The sequence below is a fragment of the Heptranchias perlo genome, chromosome 2 (assembly GCF_035084215.1).
Source record: "Heptranchias perlo isolate sHepPer1 chromosome 2, sHepPer1.hap1, whole genome shotgun sequence".
In the NCBI taxonomy this organism is placed as follows: Eukaryota; Metazoa; Chordata; class Chondrichthyes; order Hexanchiformes; family Hexanchidae; genus Heptranchias; species Heptranchias perlo.
In genome coordinates, this window is record NC_090326.1 from 148791842 (window position 1) to 148807475 (window position 15634).

The following is a 15634-nucleotide window of genomic DNA, read 5'->3' on the forward strand; positions in this document are numbered from 1 at the left end:
GGGATAGAGCAGGAAAGTGGAATTTGAGGTGGAACTTCAGCCATGATAATGAATGGCGGAGCAGGCTCGAGGGGCTGTATGCCCTACTCCTGTTCCTATTTCTTATGCTTTATAGAAATCCCTGTTTTATTGCAATCTGCGGGGTGATTCCGAACAGTTGCAATTACGTTGGGTCATCTGCATTCACCCGTGGTTTACCTGTTCTCGTGTGTCTGAGGTAGGCGGGCTGTTTTAGTGTGGAGGGCATTACAGCCAAGCCTGAGCCTGTTCTCACTCAATATTGACACATGCACTTCTCAGCATAGGTTAGTATTAAGCCACGGCTTCTACTCCTGTTTGCTGAAGCCAACTGTACCACCCCAACTGCAGCCACTAGAAAAGATCTACCAGGCCTGACAATGTGGAAAATAGCCCAGGTATGTCCTGTCCACAAAAAGCAGGACAAATGCAACCTGGCCAATTTACTACCCTATCAAACTACTCCTATTTATCAGCAAAGTGATGGAAGGAATCATTAACCGTGCTATCAGGCAGCACTTACTCACCAGTAACCTGCTCACTGATGCTTAGTTTTGGGTTCTGCCAGGACCACTTGGCTCCAGACTTCATTACAGCCTTGGTCCAAACATAGACCAGATCTGAATACTAGAGGTGAAGTGAGAGTTACTGCTATTGACATCAAGGCAATATTTGATCGAGAGTGGCACCAAGGAGCACTGGTAAAACTGAAATCCGTGGGGATCAGGGGTAAAATTCCCAAATGGCTGGAGTCATACCTAAGGTTGCCAACCTTCCAGGATTGTCTAGGAGTTGAACACTGCTGCGAGCAACCTGAGAGAAAAGTCATTGCATTAAAAAAAGTTGTGCATTTTTCATTTTCCTTGAACACTTTTTGTTTATTAGTTATAAAAATATTGGAGATGGGGGAAGAAGGCTGGGCGGTTGGAGGTGGGAGGAGGCCAGGAATACATCCAACCAGAGTTTGCAGCCCTAGTTGCACCAGGCACAAAAAAATGGATGCTGTTGGAGACCAATCATCTCAGCCTGCTGCAGGAGTTTCCCAGGGCAGCATCCTAGGCCGAACTATCTTCAGCTGCTTCATCAATGACCGTCCCTTCATCACATTGATAATTGCACAATGCTAGGCTCCATTTGCAATTCCTTACATAATGAAGCAGTCCGTGCCTGCATGCAGCATGTTCTGAACAACATCCATGCTTGGAATTATAAGTCGCAAGTAAAATTTGCAGAACACAGATGCCAGGCCAGGAACATCTCCAACAAGAGAGAGCTTAACTACCTCCAATTGACATTCAATGGCATTGCAGTCACCAAATCCCCCACCATTAACATCCTGCAGGTTACCGTTGACCAGAAACTGAACTGGACCAGCCACATAAATGCCTTGGCTACTAGAGCAGGTCAAAGGTTGGCTATTCTGCAATGAGTGGCTCACCTCCTGACTTCCAAAGCCCCTCCACCACCTTCAAGACACAAGTTAGGAGTGTGATGGAATACACCAGCCTAAATATCCACCACCACCGCACCGTGGCTGCAGTGTGTACTATCTACAAGATAGACTGCAGCAATTCGCTGAAGCTTCTTCAGCAGCACCCCCCTAAACCCATGATCTCCTCCACCTCGAAGGACAAGGGCAGCAGGTAGAGGGGAACAACATCACCTTCAAGTCCCACACCATCCTGACTTGAACATATGTTGCCGTTCCTTCATCCTCACTCGGTCAAAATCCTGTAACTCCCTACGTAACAGCGTTGTGGAATTAACTTCACGTGGACTGCAGCAGTTCAAGAAGAAACACCGTCACCACCTTCTCAAAGGCGTCTAGCGATGGGTAATAGATGCCAGCCACGCTAGTGACACCCAAATCCCGAGAAAGGGGGGAGAAAATAAAATAAAAATCCATGATTTTTTCCCAAAGGTTGAAACGAAAAAAATACAAGCTTTACAATAATATGATTAAATTTCTGCATTAAATTGACTTCTAAAAGCTTGGGCTTGGCTTTGATCTTTTTGTCCAGACTTGTGACTGAGCAGAATATGGATTGTTCGTTCTGAGCAGGTGCAGTGCATTCAATTTCCTAAAATGCATCAATACCATTCAGTTGGCAGTACTGATGGAATATTTTTCTTCAGTTTTAAGCATTTTCCTTAGTAGCTTTTCTTTGAATAATTTTGAAAAACAAGAGGACAAATTGAGGTAAAATTTATGCATTTTATTGAAGAGCGGTTCTGTGCGTAAAGAAAAAAAAAGTGTTTTGATTACTCATCTGTAGTCTCTCTTGTTCATGTTAACTTTAGAAAATGTATTATATTGAGGATGGGAAGAAAGAAAGACGGGGAAAGAGATTTTCTTCGTTCAATTTTCAAAATACACTGAATTTTGAAGCTAACTAATTATCTTGTGTGTTTTGTTGACAGTTAGAAAAGGTCACTGCTAATCACTTCTAACTGTGAGAGAGTTTATAATTTCTAACACCTATGAGGGAGAGAGAAACACCAATACAGAAAAAGGTGCACTTTTCCTCATTTTAATTTGAATTCTTTTATCAAGTTGCACTTTGAAAGCAAGGTCTCTGAGAAATGGATAGGAAATGAAGGGATGAGGGAAAAATTTGAGGGTAAGGGGGCCTCTGGCAAGGCCATCTGTCTTTGTGGTCAGTTATTGGGTGTAATGGATTGAGGAAAAAAAGAGAGGGGAGGGTACAGGGTTTTTGCAGGCAGTTCAAAGGGGGAAAAAGTTGGGGTCGTAATGGGAGTGAGGGTTGGTGAGAAGGGGAATGGGTAGGGGACACTATTTGACCAAGGAGAAGCATTAGTGATTGTGATAGAATCATAGAATGGTTACAGCACGGAAGGAGGCCATTCACCCCTCGAGTCCATTCCGGCTCTCTGCAAGAGCAATCCAGCTAGTCCCAGTCCCCCACCCTATCCCCGTAGCCCTGCAAATTTTTTCCTATAAAGTACATATGAACATACGAATTAAGGCCCCCCGAGCCTGCTTTGCCATTTGATAAGACCATGGCTGATCTCATTGTGACCTCAACCCTACTTTCCCGTCTACCTACTAGAACTTTTGACTCCCTTGTTAATCAGGAATCTATCTAACTCAACCTTAAAAATATTCAATGACCCTGCCTCCACCGCTCTCTGGGGAAGGGAGGTCCACAGATTCACGGTACTGTACGATCAAGTACTTATCCAATTCCCTTTTGAAAGCCATGATTGAATCTGCCTCCACCACCCCCTCACAGTGCACAACCACTCGCTGTGTTAAAAAAAAAAGTTTTTCCTCATGTCACCTTTCGTTCTTTTGCTAATTACCTTAAATCCATGTCCTCTGGTTCTTGACCCTCTGCCAATGGGAACAGTTTCTCTCTATCTACTCTGTCTGGACCATTCATGATTTTGAATACAAATGTGATGGCCACGTTTTACATATAACTTTATCCAAATGCACCCTGAAGTCTTTGGTGGTTCCTTTCCCTGACACACCACTCAGCACCTCCTGCCCAAAAGGAAGGACAAGGAAACAATAGTTAAGGAGGGAGGAGTAGAAGAAAGGGAGATAGATGACGGGAGATAGATGACAAGAGGTGAGAGAGGAACAGCAATACAAAGATAACAGATCATTAAGAGTGACTCTATTTTCCAACTTCCTGTGTGCAATGCCACGAGATTGACTAGCAATATATTCAGTATCCCGTATCTGCACACACTTTGTCAACTTTCTTTCGTTATAAATTCTTCGTTAACTCGCCTATGTAAAGTCGTCATGTTGTAATTACAATCTGTCCCACTGGAGGTACTATAACACCATCACAAGTTGTGATTATGTAGGAATTCAAAATGGAAATACATAAAAATAAGGACATAAAGTATGACTTTAAAATGGGGATTGAATTACATCTGTGCCTGGTCCAATTATCCCTCAGCCTTTAACCCTGCTTTCCTGAAGACAGCACTTGGTCTTGACTCCATGTTTGCAACATCATTGATTGACTAGTGTGTTTGTGTTTGCATGCGTTCCTGTCTACACAGTTATTTCCTGTTGCCACACTTTTGTGACATTTTTTCCCATTACAAATTCCTCTATCCATAATAAAAATGGAAAAAGCACAATGTCAACTGTCTCCCGTCACTGTGCAATTACAGGCTCGTGCCTTCCACAAATCACTCCAAATGCTTTCTGAAAATTTGTTACCTCCCATTTTTCTCAGCAACTGAAATTTCTAATGCCCAAAGTAAGAGTTTAAACAGAATTAAAAAAAATTAGAATTATTAAAATATTTCACAACGACCTGATTAAAGTTATCTATTCATTTGTTTTTTGCCTTGACTTAGTTTTTACTTGAAGGGGTTTGGACTTGATCTTTTTGCCCAAAGTTGTGATGATAGCTGAATTCAAATTGTGCAGTCTGAGCATGTGCATTGTAACCAGCTTCCCAGAATTCATCAGTACTGTTCAGTAGCTGAATTGCTAGAATATTTTTCTTTAGTTTTTGTATGTTTCTGCTCAGTTGTTTTTCAGAATTATTTGAAGAAAAGCTGGGGGACCAGTTTCAAAAGCTTTAACAACAAAAAACTTGCACTTATATAGTGCCTTTGAATGTAGAAAAATATCCCATGGAGCTTCACAGAGCAGGAATATTCGGAGGATTGACCAAGAGGTGGGTTTTTAGGGAGCTCTTGAAAGGAGAGGGAAGTGGAAAGGCAGAGGAGTTTAGGGTGGGAATTCCAGAGCATTGTCACCAACAATGGGGCAAAGGGAGGGGAAATGCACAAGGCCAGAGTCAGAAGAACAAAGAGTTCTGAGAGGTTTTAGGGTCGATGGAGGTTGTATAGATAGGGAAGGGCAAGACTATGATGGGATTTCAGCACAAGGAGAACATTAAATTTGAAGCATTGGGGGACCAGGCGACAGTCTAGGTCAGCAGTCAAGTGCGAGTGGGACTTAGTGTGGGATAGGATAAGCTTCTACAGGTATGTAAAAAGAAAAAGATTAGCAAAGACAAATGTAGGTCCCTTACAATCAGAAACGGGAGAATTTATAATGGGGAACAGGGTAGAGCAATTAAACAAATACTTCGGTTCTGTCTTCATGGAAGAGTATACAAATAACTTCCCAGAAATGCTAGGGAACCAAGGGACTAGTGAGAAGGAGGAACTAAAGGAAATTAGTATTAGTTTTTAAAAAAAAAGTGCTGGAGAAATGAATGGGACTGAAAGCCGATAAATCCCCAGGACCTGATAATCTGCATCCCAGAGTACTAAAAGAGGTAGCCATGGAAATAGTGGATGCATTAGTTGTCATATTCCAAAATTCTATAGATTATGGAACAGTTCCTTCAGATTGGAGAGTGGCAAATGTAACCCCACTATTTAAAAATGGAGGGAGAGAGAAAACAGGGAACTACAGACCGGTTAGCCTAACATCAGTAGTAGGGAAAATGCTAGAGTCTATTCTAAAGGATGTGCTAACAGGACACTTAGAAAATATCAACAGGATTAGACAAAGTCAACATGGGTAATCATGTTTGACAAACCTACTGGAGTTTTTTGAGGATGTAACTGGTAGAATAGATAAGGGAGGACCAGTGGGTGTGGTTTATTTGGATTTTCAGAAGGCCTTTGATAAAGTCCCACATAAGAGGTTAGTGTGCAAAATTAAAGCACATGGGATTGGAGGTAATATACTGGCATGAATTGAAAATTTGTTATCAGGTAGGAAACAGAGAGTAGGAATAAACGAGTCTTTTTCAGGGTGGCAGGCGGTGACTAGTGTGGTTCCGCAGGGATCGGTGCTTGGGGCCCCAGTTATTCACAATATATATCAATGATTTGGATGAGGGAACCAAATATAATATTTCTAAGTTTGCTGATGACACAAAACTAGGTGGGATTGTGAGTTGTGAGGAGGATGCAAAGAGGCTTCACGGTGATTTGGACAAGTTGAGTGGGCAAATACATGGCAGATGCAGTATAATGTGGATAAATGTGAAGTTATCCACTTCGGAAGGAAAAACAGAAAGGCAGAGTATTATTTAAATGATGATAGATTGGGAAATGTTGATGTACAAAGGGACCTGGGTGTCCTTGTACACCAGTCACTGAAAGCAAACATGCAGGTGCAGCAAACAGTTAGGAACAAATGGTATGTTGGCCTTCACTGCAAGAGGATTTGAGTATAGGAGCAAGGATGTCTTAACTGCAGTTATACAAGGCCTTGTGAGACAACACCTGGAGTATTGTGTGCATTTTTGGTCTCCTTACTTAAGAAAGGATATACTTGTCATAGAGGGAATGCAGCGAAGGTTAACCAGACTGATTCCTGGGATGGCAGGACTGTCATATGAGGAGAGATTGGGTCGACTAGTCCTGTATTCACTCGAGTTCAGAAGAATGAGAGGGGATCTCATTGAAACATAAAATTCTGACAGGTCTCGACAGACTGGATGCAGGGAGGATGTTTCCCCTGGCTGGGGTGGGGGGGGTGGTCCAGAACGAGGGGTCACAGTCTCAGGATATGGGGTAGACATTTAGGACTGAGATGAGGAGAAATTTCTTCACTCAGAGGGTGGTGAACCTGTGGAATTCTCTACCACAGAAGGCTCTGGAGGCCAAGTCACTGAATATATTTAAGAAGGAGCTGGATAGATAGATTTCTAGACACAAAAGACATCAAGGTGTATGGGGAGAGAGCGGGAATATGGTATTGAGATAGAGGATCAGCCATGATCATATTGAATGGCCGACTCCTGCTCCTATTTTCTATGTTTCTAGGATATGGACAGTAGAGTTTTGGACGAGTTTAAATTTGTAGAGTATGGTGGTTGGGAGGCTGGCCAGGAGGGCATTGGAGCATGGATGAGAGTTTCAGCAGATGGGCTGATGCAGGGGTGGAGTTGGCTGATGTTACGGAGGTGGAAGTAAGTGGTCTTTGTGATGGAGAGGCAATGGGGTCGGAAACTCTGCCTGAGGTTGAATAGGATGCTGAGGTTGCAAACTGACTGGTTCATCTTGAGACAGTGGCAAGGCGGGGGGGGGAATGGAGTTTGTGGTGGGGGTACAAGTTGATTTTGGAGAGAAAAGGAAGGTTGGAAATGGGGCCTTAGTTTGCAAGGACAGAAGGTCAAGTAGATTCTTTTGGTGGCGGGTGCGGGGGGGGGGGGGGTGGTCTGAAGATTTTGAAAGTGTGGAGAGGGAACCATTTACAATGTCCACTAGCATGAAGGGACTGTAAGGTCGGAAATTTAGTTGGAATGGGGTCAAAGGAGTAGAAGGTGGCTCTCATGGACAAGATGAGCTCAGGGAGGGCATGAAGGAAGATACGAGAGAAACTAAAGAAAGGTGTGGGAGCAGGGCTAGGGCAGGGGGTACTCTGGAGAGGTTTAGCTTAGTGGGCAAGGGGAAGAAGCAGCAGAGACAGCAGAACGGATGGTCTCAATTTTAATGAAAAAGAAATCACTGAGCTCCTTGAACATGTTGGTGGTGAAGATGGAGAGGGCAGGGGAGAATGCTTTAAGGAGATGATTAGTATTGGAGAAACAAAGTCGGGGGTTATCTTTGTTCTCTGGGATGATCCTGGAGTAGTGGGTGGTTTTGGCAGAGGAGAGTGAGGCCCAGTAGCACTTGAAGTTGTCCAGCCAGATCCGGTCGTGGATGACTACATTAGTTGTGTGCCCGATCCGCTCAAATTGTGTCCCTTGTACTCATAGGAACAGGAGTAGGCCATTTAGCCCCTCGAGCCCATTCTGCCATTCAATGAGATCATGGCTGATCTGTGACCTAACTCCATATACCTACCTTAGCCCCATATCCCTTAGATTTTTGTTAACCAAAGGTATTATCAATCTCACTTGTGCGAAGATGGGGGCCATACCAGGGCAATGACCAGGATGGGAGAGAGTAGAGGTTTTACTGGGACAAGGGTAGCAAAGGTGGAGGTCTTGCGAGATGACAAGGTCTGTGGCGTGGCCGTGTATATGGGGAGGAGAGTTTATATAGAGAGGACAGTGAACTCAGAGGAGAAAAGGCAAGGTGAGTTGAGATGGAGATTAAAGTCACTGAAGATGCGTAGTCGCTCATTGCAGAGATTGAGGGAAGGAAGGAGGGAAGATATCTTGTGGAAATACTTTGGATGGGGCTCGGGATAGCAGAAGAGAATGAAGATTTTAAAGAAGTGAGAGGAACAAGGTGAGGTGCTCGAAGGAGAAGATGCGAGAGAAGTAGAGGTGATGAGAACCATGCTGCCACTGTGGCGGTTTGAGTCAGAAACGTCGTGGAAAGTACAGCAAGGTGGGGAGGCCTCAGTAAGTTGATTGTATGTTGCCGCCGATAAGCTAAGTTTCAGTCAATTATATTCAGAAAAGCTAGCCTTTATGTAAATTCGTCATTTGTCTGAAATGAAGGCTTTGACAAATCATTCACTGCTTTCTTTCAAAGTCTTTTGGTGAAAGCAAAGGGAGTCTCAAATGCAGACAGGATGATGGGACACACTGTTCCTTTCAATCCCTGTTGGTTCCCAGAGTACATGTTGGAAAATTCTACAAAATGTGCTTGCTGAGAATGCATATGTGATTGAGTGCTGTTTCTTAACTGTTGAGGCAAAAATATTCAGTCGAAGCTCAAGTTTTTGAGACCCGCTTAAGGCCTTCATTGAAGGTAATAAAAAAACAATTCAGTTGGTAAATTTAATGTAATTTGTGTTCTTAAACATTAGTTTGTAGCATAACTTTCAGTTATTGAGGAAACAAAATTGGTGACTGAAAATGTTAAAAGTGCATTTTTGTGTAATTTGAATTGGTTGTGAAAAAACTGTGATAAAGTGGAATGGGAGATAGAAATTACGATGGGAAAAGTTGACGCAACTGTTACCAGAAACGAGAGACGACAGGAAGTAAGGTTTGTAAATAAGAAACGTACACATCTAAAACAGCATGTTAAATGTATGGGTGGAACTTTCAACTTCGGGGAGGGTGTAAAATCTTCTGCCCACTTAAATATTTTGTCTGACTCGCACTGTAATTTCTGAGCTGTTTTCTTTGGTTCCACTGCCCCTTATAGATAGTATCATTTGAACAATTTACTCGCAGTCTCCAGCTGCAAACTCCGAGACCCCGAGCAAGGAGCTGACAGGTGAGAAGGGGGCATCATGCATGGGACTGTTTGCTGCCGAGAGAGGGGCTGAGGGAATGGGGCTGTCGCTGTGCCATGAGCCTTCACTCCCAGCCTGGCGCAGGTAGCGGCAGTTGGAGCTTGCAATGTAAAATCAAGATATGTGACCCAGTGACAAAAGGCCACCGTGCCACAGGACCCGACCCCGCAGCACCTGCCTGCTTCTTGGCGAAGCTCAGCCCCAGCTCCAGCCCTAGCTCTCACTCACCTGCAATGTGACAAAATTATGGCAGGTGAAGTTCTGTGTGGAGGAAATGTGAGGTCATTGACTTAGGATCTGTGAAAGACAAATCAGATTTTTTTTCTTAACGATGAAAGCCTATGGGGTATGGAGGAGTAAACGGATTAGATACGGGAGTGGTGCCAGAGGACTGTAGGATTGCAAATATTACATCCCTGTTCAAAAAAGTGGAGAGGGATGCACCACAGGCTAGTCAGCCTAACGTTAGTGGTGGGAAAACATTGAGACAATGTTTTCCCACCGGGACAAAATTAATTGGCACTTGAAAAAATATAGGTTAATAAATGAAAGCCAGTGCAGATTTGTTAAAGGCAAATTTGTTAAAGGCAAATCGTATTTGACTAACTTGATTGAGTTCTTTGATGAAGTAATAGAGAGAGTTGATGAGGGTAATGCGGTTGATGTGTATATGGACTTTCAAAAGGCATTTGATAAAGTACCACATAAGAGATAGGAGCAGGAGTAGGCCATTTGGCCCCTCGAGCCTGCTCCGCCTTTCAATGAGATCATGGCTGACCTGATTTTTACCTCAACACCACTTTCCTGCCTTTTCCCCATATCCTTTGACTCCCTTGCTGATCAAAAATTTGTCTAACTCAGCCTTGAATGTATTCAATGACTCAGCCTCCACAGCTTTTTGGGGTAAAAAATTCCAAAGATTCATGACACTCTGGGAGAAGAAATTCCTCCTCATTTCCATCTTAAACAGGCAACCTCTTATTCTGCGACTATGCCCCCCTCGTTTTAGTTTCCCCCATGAGGGGTAACATCCTCTCAGCATCTACCCTATTGAGTCCCCTCAGAATCTTGTATGTTTCATAATAGACATATTAGCAAAATTGAAGCCCATGGGATTGAAGGGGCAATGGCAGCATGGATACAAAATTGGCTAAGGGACAGAAAGCAGACAGTAGTGGTGGAACGGTTGTTTTTCAGACTGGAGGAAAGTATATAGTGGTGTTCCTCAGGGATCAGTATTGGGATCACTGCTGATTTTGATATATTAATGAACTGGACGTGGGTATACAGAACATAATTTCAAAGTTTGCAGATGACATGAAACTTGGAAATGTAAACAGTGAGGATAGTAACAGACTTCAGGAGGATATAGACAGACTGGTGAAATGGGAAGACATATGGCAGATGAAATTTAACGCAGAGAAGTGTAGTGATGTATTTAGGAAGAATGAGGAGAGGCAATATAAAGTAAATGGTACAATTTTGTGAAGGGGGTGCAGGAACAGAGAAACTTGGGGTTGTACATACACAAGTCTTTGAAGGTGGCAGGACAAGTTGAGAAGGCTGTTAAAAAGGCATAAAAGATCCTTGGCTTTATAAATAGAGCATAGAGTAAAAAAGCAAGGAAGTTATGCTGAACCTTTATAAAGTACTGGTTAGGTCCCAGCTGGAGTTTTGTGTCCAATTCTGGTCATCACACTTGAGGAAGGATGTCAAGGCCTTAGAGAGGGATTAGAGGAGATTTACTAGAATTGTACCAGACTTCAGTTACATGGAGAGACTAGAGAAACTGGGATGGTTCTCCTTAGAGTAGAGAAGGTTAAGAGGAGATTTGATAGAGGTGTTGAAGATCATGAGGGGTTTTGAGAAAGTAAATAAGGAGAAACTGTTTCCAGTGGCAGAAGGGTCGGTAACCAGAGGACAGAGAATCAAAGTAATTGGCAAAAGAACCAGAGGCAACATGAGGAAAAAAGATTATGCAATGAGTTATGATCTGGAATTCGCTGCCTGAAAGGGTGGTGGAAGCAGATTCAATAACTTTCAAAAGGGTATTGGATAAATACTTGAAGGAGAAAAATCTATAGGGCTATGGGGCAAAAGCAGGGGAGTGGGACTAATTGGATAGCTCTTTCAAAGAGCTGGCACAGGTTTGATGGGCCGAATGGCCTTCTGTGCTGTATCATTCTATGATTCTATTTAGGTGTCCGTGTACACAAAAATCATTACTTTTTGTACCCGTGCACGAACTTTTAATCAAAAGGGATAATTGAATATTGGTCTTTCTCAAAGGGGTCGGAATTCAAAAGTGAGGAAGTGATGCTTCAGTTGTACAGAGCCTTGGTCAGATGCCATCTGGATTTCTGTGTTCACTTTTGGACACTGAACCAAAGAAAATATGTATTGGCTTTGGAGGGTATACGATGTAGATTTCTCACAATGATATTGAGGCTTTAAAGGCTAAATTGGGAGGCTGCATAAGCTAGCTTTATATTCTTTGAGTTTAGAAGGTTGAGGGGTGATCTAATTAAAATGATAGAGATTTGACAAGGTTGAAACTAGTTCCTTTGGTGAACTTAGGGAAATTTGAGCAGATTAGAGAGAGCCAACATGGATCTGTAAAGGGTAGGTCATGTCTAACGAACCTAATTGATATTTTTGAGGAAGTAACTAAAGTAGTCGACAGGGGAATGTCTATGGATGTCGTTTATATGGACTTCCAGAAAGCATTCGATAAGATTCCACATAAGAGACTGTTAGCTAAGAATTGAAGCTCATGCAATTGAAGATAAATTATTGACCTGGTTAGATTAGTTAGGCGGTAGAAGTCAGAGAGTAGGGATAATGGGTATGTCCTTGAATTGGAAGGAAGTGACTAGTGGTGACCCACAAGGATCTGTGTTGGGGCCTCAACTATTAACTATATTTGTTAATGACTTCGATAACACAATAGAGAGCCATATGTCGAAGTTTGCCAATGACACACAGATAGGTGGCACAGTAAGTAGTGTAGACGGGAGCATAAAATAATGAAGAAACATTGATCGATTAAGTGAGTGGGCACAACTGTGGCAGATGGATTTCAGTGCACCTAAGTGTGAGGTCATCCATTTTGGACCCAAAAAGGATAGATCAGAGTATTTTTTAAATGGTGAAAAGCTAGGAACAGTGGAGGTCCAAAGAGATTTAGGGATCCATGTACACCGATCATTAAAATGTGGTGGTCAGGTACAAAACATAATCAAAAAGGCTAATGGAATGTTAGTCTTTATATCTCGAGGGCCAGAATGTAAAGGGGAGCAAGTTTTGTTATAGCTACACAAAGCCCTGGTTAGACCACATCTGGAGTACTGTTCTGGACACCGCACCTTAGAAAGGATATATTGGCCTTGGAAGGAGTGCAGCACAGATTCGCAGAATGTTACCAGGGCTCCAAGGGTTAAATGAAGAGCAGAGGTCACATAAACTAGGCTTGTATTCGCTGGAATATAGAAGGTTAAGGGGTGAATTGATTGAGGATTTTGAAAGGAATTGATAGGGTAGATAGAGAGAAACTGTTTCCGCTGGTGGGGGAGTCTAAGACATGTGGACATAGCCTTAAAATAAGAGCCAGGCGATTCAGAGAGAAGTAGGAAACACTTCTTCACACAGAGTGGTAGAAGTGTGGAACACTCGCCTACAAAAAGCAGTAGATTAATTAATAATTTTAAATTTGAGATTGATAGATTTTTGCTAGCCAAGGGTATTGAGGGATATGGAGCCAAGGCAGGTATATGGAGTTAGGATACAGATCGGCTATGATCTCATTGAATGGTCATGATGTGGAGATACTGGGGTGGACAAATCGGAGCTTTCCTCCTTCAGGTGAGTGAAAAGAGTATAACAGGCTCGAGGGGCTGAATGGTCCACTACTGTTCCTATGTTCATAAAATTAGAGCTGGGCCATTTAGGAGTGAAATCAAAACATGCTTTTTCACACAAAGGGTAATGAAAATCTGAAACTCTCTCCCCCAAAAGACTGGATGCTGGGTCAATTGAAATTTTCAAGACTGAGATCGTTAGATTTTTATTAAATAAGGGTATCAAGGGATATGGAGTTAATCTACAGACCAGCCATGATCTAACTGAATTTTTTTTTCAAAAAATATACTTCATTAAAATTTGCAGCATAACATACAATACAGTTGTCATATCACATTCCAAACGTCGACAATACAGATTATACAATTTGCGGGTTACATCAAGTGCAGTTCAATGAACACATTGTACGTAATTACTGTTCATGACACTCTGGGGTGTCTCATTGCATTATACTCAATACAGATTATTGATTACAGATTCATTACAGGTATATTACAGATTCATAACAGGTACATTACAGCAATTTGAATTTTACATTCTGCTCGGTGGGGGGGTTTTCCCTGATTGCAGCCCCTCGGTATACAATGGCGGGAAGGCTCTAAATGGTTGCCTTTCCCCACAGAGCCTTTGCGGCAGCCGCACTGAGCTTCAGTGCGTCCCTGAGCACGTTGTCCTGGACCTTGGAATGTGCCAGTCTGCAACACTCGGTCGAGGACAGCTCCATGCATTGGAAGACCAACAGGTTTCGGGCAGACCAAAGGGCGTCTTTCACCAAGTTAATGGTCTTCCATCAGCAGTTGATGTCTGTCTTGGTGTGCGTCCCCGGGAACAGCCCATAGAGCAGAGAGTCCTGTGTTACGGAACTGCTCGGGACGAACCTGGACAGATACCACTGCATCTCTCTCCAGACCTTCCTTGCAAAGGCGCGTTCCAGAAGGAGATGGGTGACTGTTTCATCTGCACCGCAGCCTCCTCAGTGCAGATGTGTGCAGTGGCGCTGAGAGTCCGGGAGTGCATGAAGGATCTGACTGGAAGGGCCCTTCTCACCACCAGCCAAGCTATGTCTTGGTGCTTGTTTGAAAGTTCTGGCAATGAGGCGTTCTGCCAAATGACATTGACCGTCTGCTCGGGGAACCAACCGACAGGATCCACCATCTCCTTTTCCCGCAGGGTCTCGAGGACGTTATGTGCGGACCATTTACTGATCGCCTTGTGGTTGAAAGTGTTTTTTTGCATAACCTTTTCGACGAAGGACAGGTGGGGAGGAACGGTCCAACTGGACGGAGTGTTCCGTGGCAGCGTGGCCAGGCCCATCCTTCGCAACACTGGGGATAGGTAGAACCTCAGCACGTAGTGACATTTTGTGTTTTCGTACCAAGGGTCCACGCAAAGATTGATGAGGGCCACGTTGGGCACGCCTTTTCCCCCTTTCTCCAGAGATTTGTACACCATGTCCCTGCAGACACGGTCCATTATTGATCTCCAGATAAAGCAGAAGATGGCTCGGGTGACTGTCACGTCGTAGGAGCGAGGTATGGGCCAAATCTGTGCCAAGTACAGCAACACCGAGAGTATCTCGCACCTGATGACCAGGTTTTTGCCCACGATCGAGAGGGATCGTCGATCCCACAGTCCCAGTTTCTGCTTCACCTTGGAAATACGCTCCTTCCAGTTTTTGGTGCACGCCCCAGTCCCCCCGAACCAGAGCACCAGCACCTTCGGGTAATCCGACCTGACGGTGAAGGGGACAAAGGATCGGTCAGTCCAGTTCCCAAAGAACATGGCCTCGCTCTTGGTACGATTTACTCTGGCTCCTGAGGCCAGTTTGAACTGGTCGCAGATGCTCATCAATCTGCGGACCGACAGCTGATCCGAGCAAAAGACGGCGACGTCGTCCATGTACAGGGAGGCCTTGACCTGAGTGCCTCCGCTGCCTGGGATCGTCACCCCTCTTATGCCCGCATCCCTTCTGATGGACTCGGCAAAGGGTTCGATGCAGCACACGAACAAGACGGAGGAGAGAGGACAGCCCTGCCTGACTCCAGATTTGATCGGGAAGCTTTCTGATTCCCACCCATTGATTGAAACGGCGCTACTGATGTTTGTGTAGAGCAGTTGGATCCAATTGCGGATTCCCTCCCCAAACCCCATTTTGGAGAGCACGTCCATCGTGTATGTGTGGGATGTTGTGTCAAAGGCCTTCTCCTGGTCCAGGCTCGTGGGGCTAAATGGCCCACTCTTGGAATGTTTGGCTTTCAGTCCTGTCCTAGCATAAGGCAGATATCTATTAATGCGATTATATCTTGCCCCCCATCGCAATTTGTACTTCTAGCTTACCAATTTACACAATATACGTGGTACATTTACACACACACAAATCAACTTGTTTCTGTCTGTTTGGCAAGCTGAATCTTATTAGCTTTGGGCTACAACTCAGGAGCATTTGGCATTTTAAAGTTTATTTTTGCATTTGTAATGAAGTGTGACTTCCAGAGTCTTTATTTGCATTCTAATATTTTTAATTAGTCTCCTGTGGTATTTCTCAAGTCAGAGGTTTTTTTTATTAAAGACGGAGTGTTATACCATGTAATGTGCAGTGTA

General features: G+C 43.7%; 1 protein-coding gene across 1 annotated transcript in view; it reads left to right on the forward strand.

Moving 5' to 3' along the window:
- lmbr1 (limb development membrane protein 1) overlaps positions 1 to 15634 on the forward strand; it is a 189594-nt gene that overhangs the window by 9366 nt on the left and 164594 nt on the right. The window lies entirely within an intron of this gene.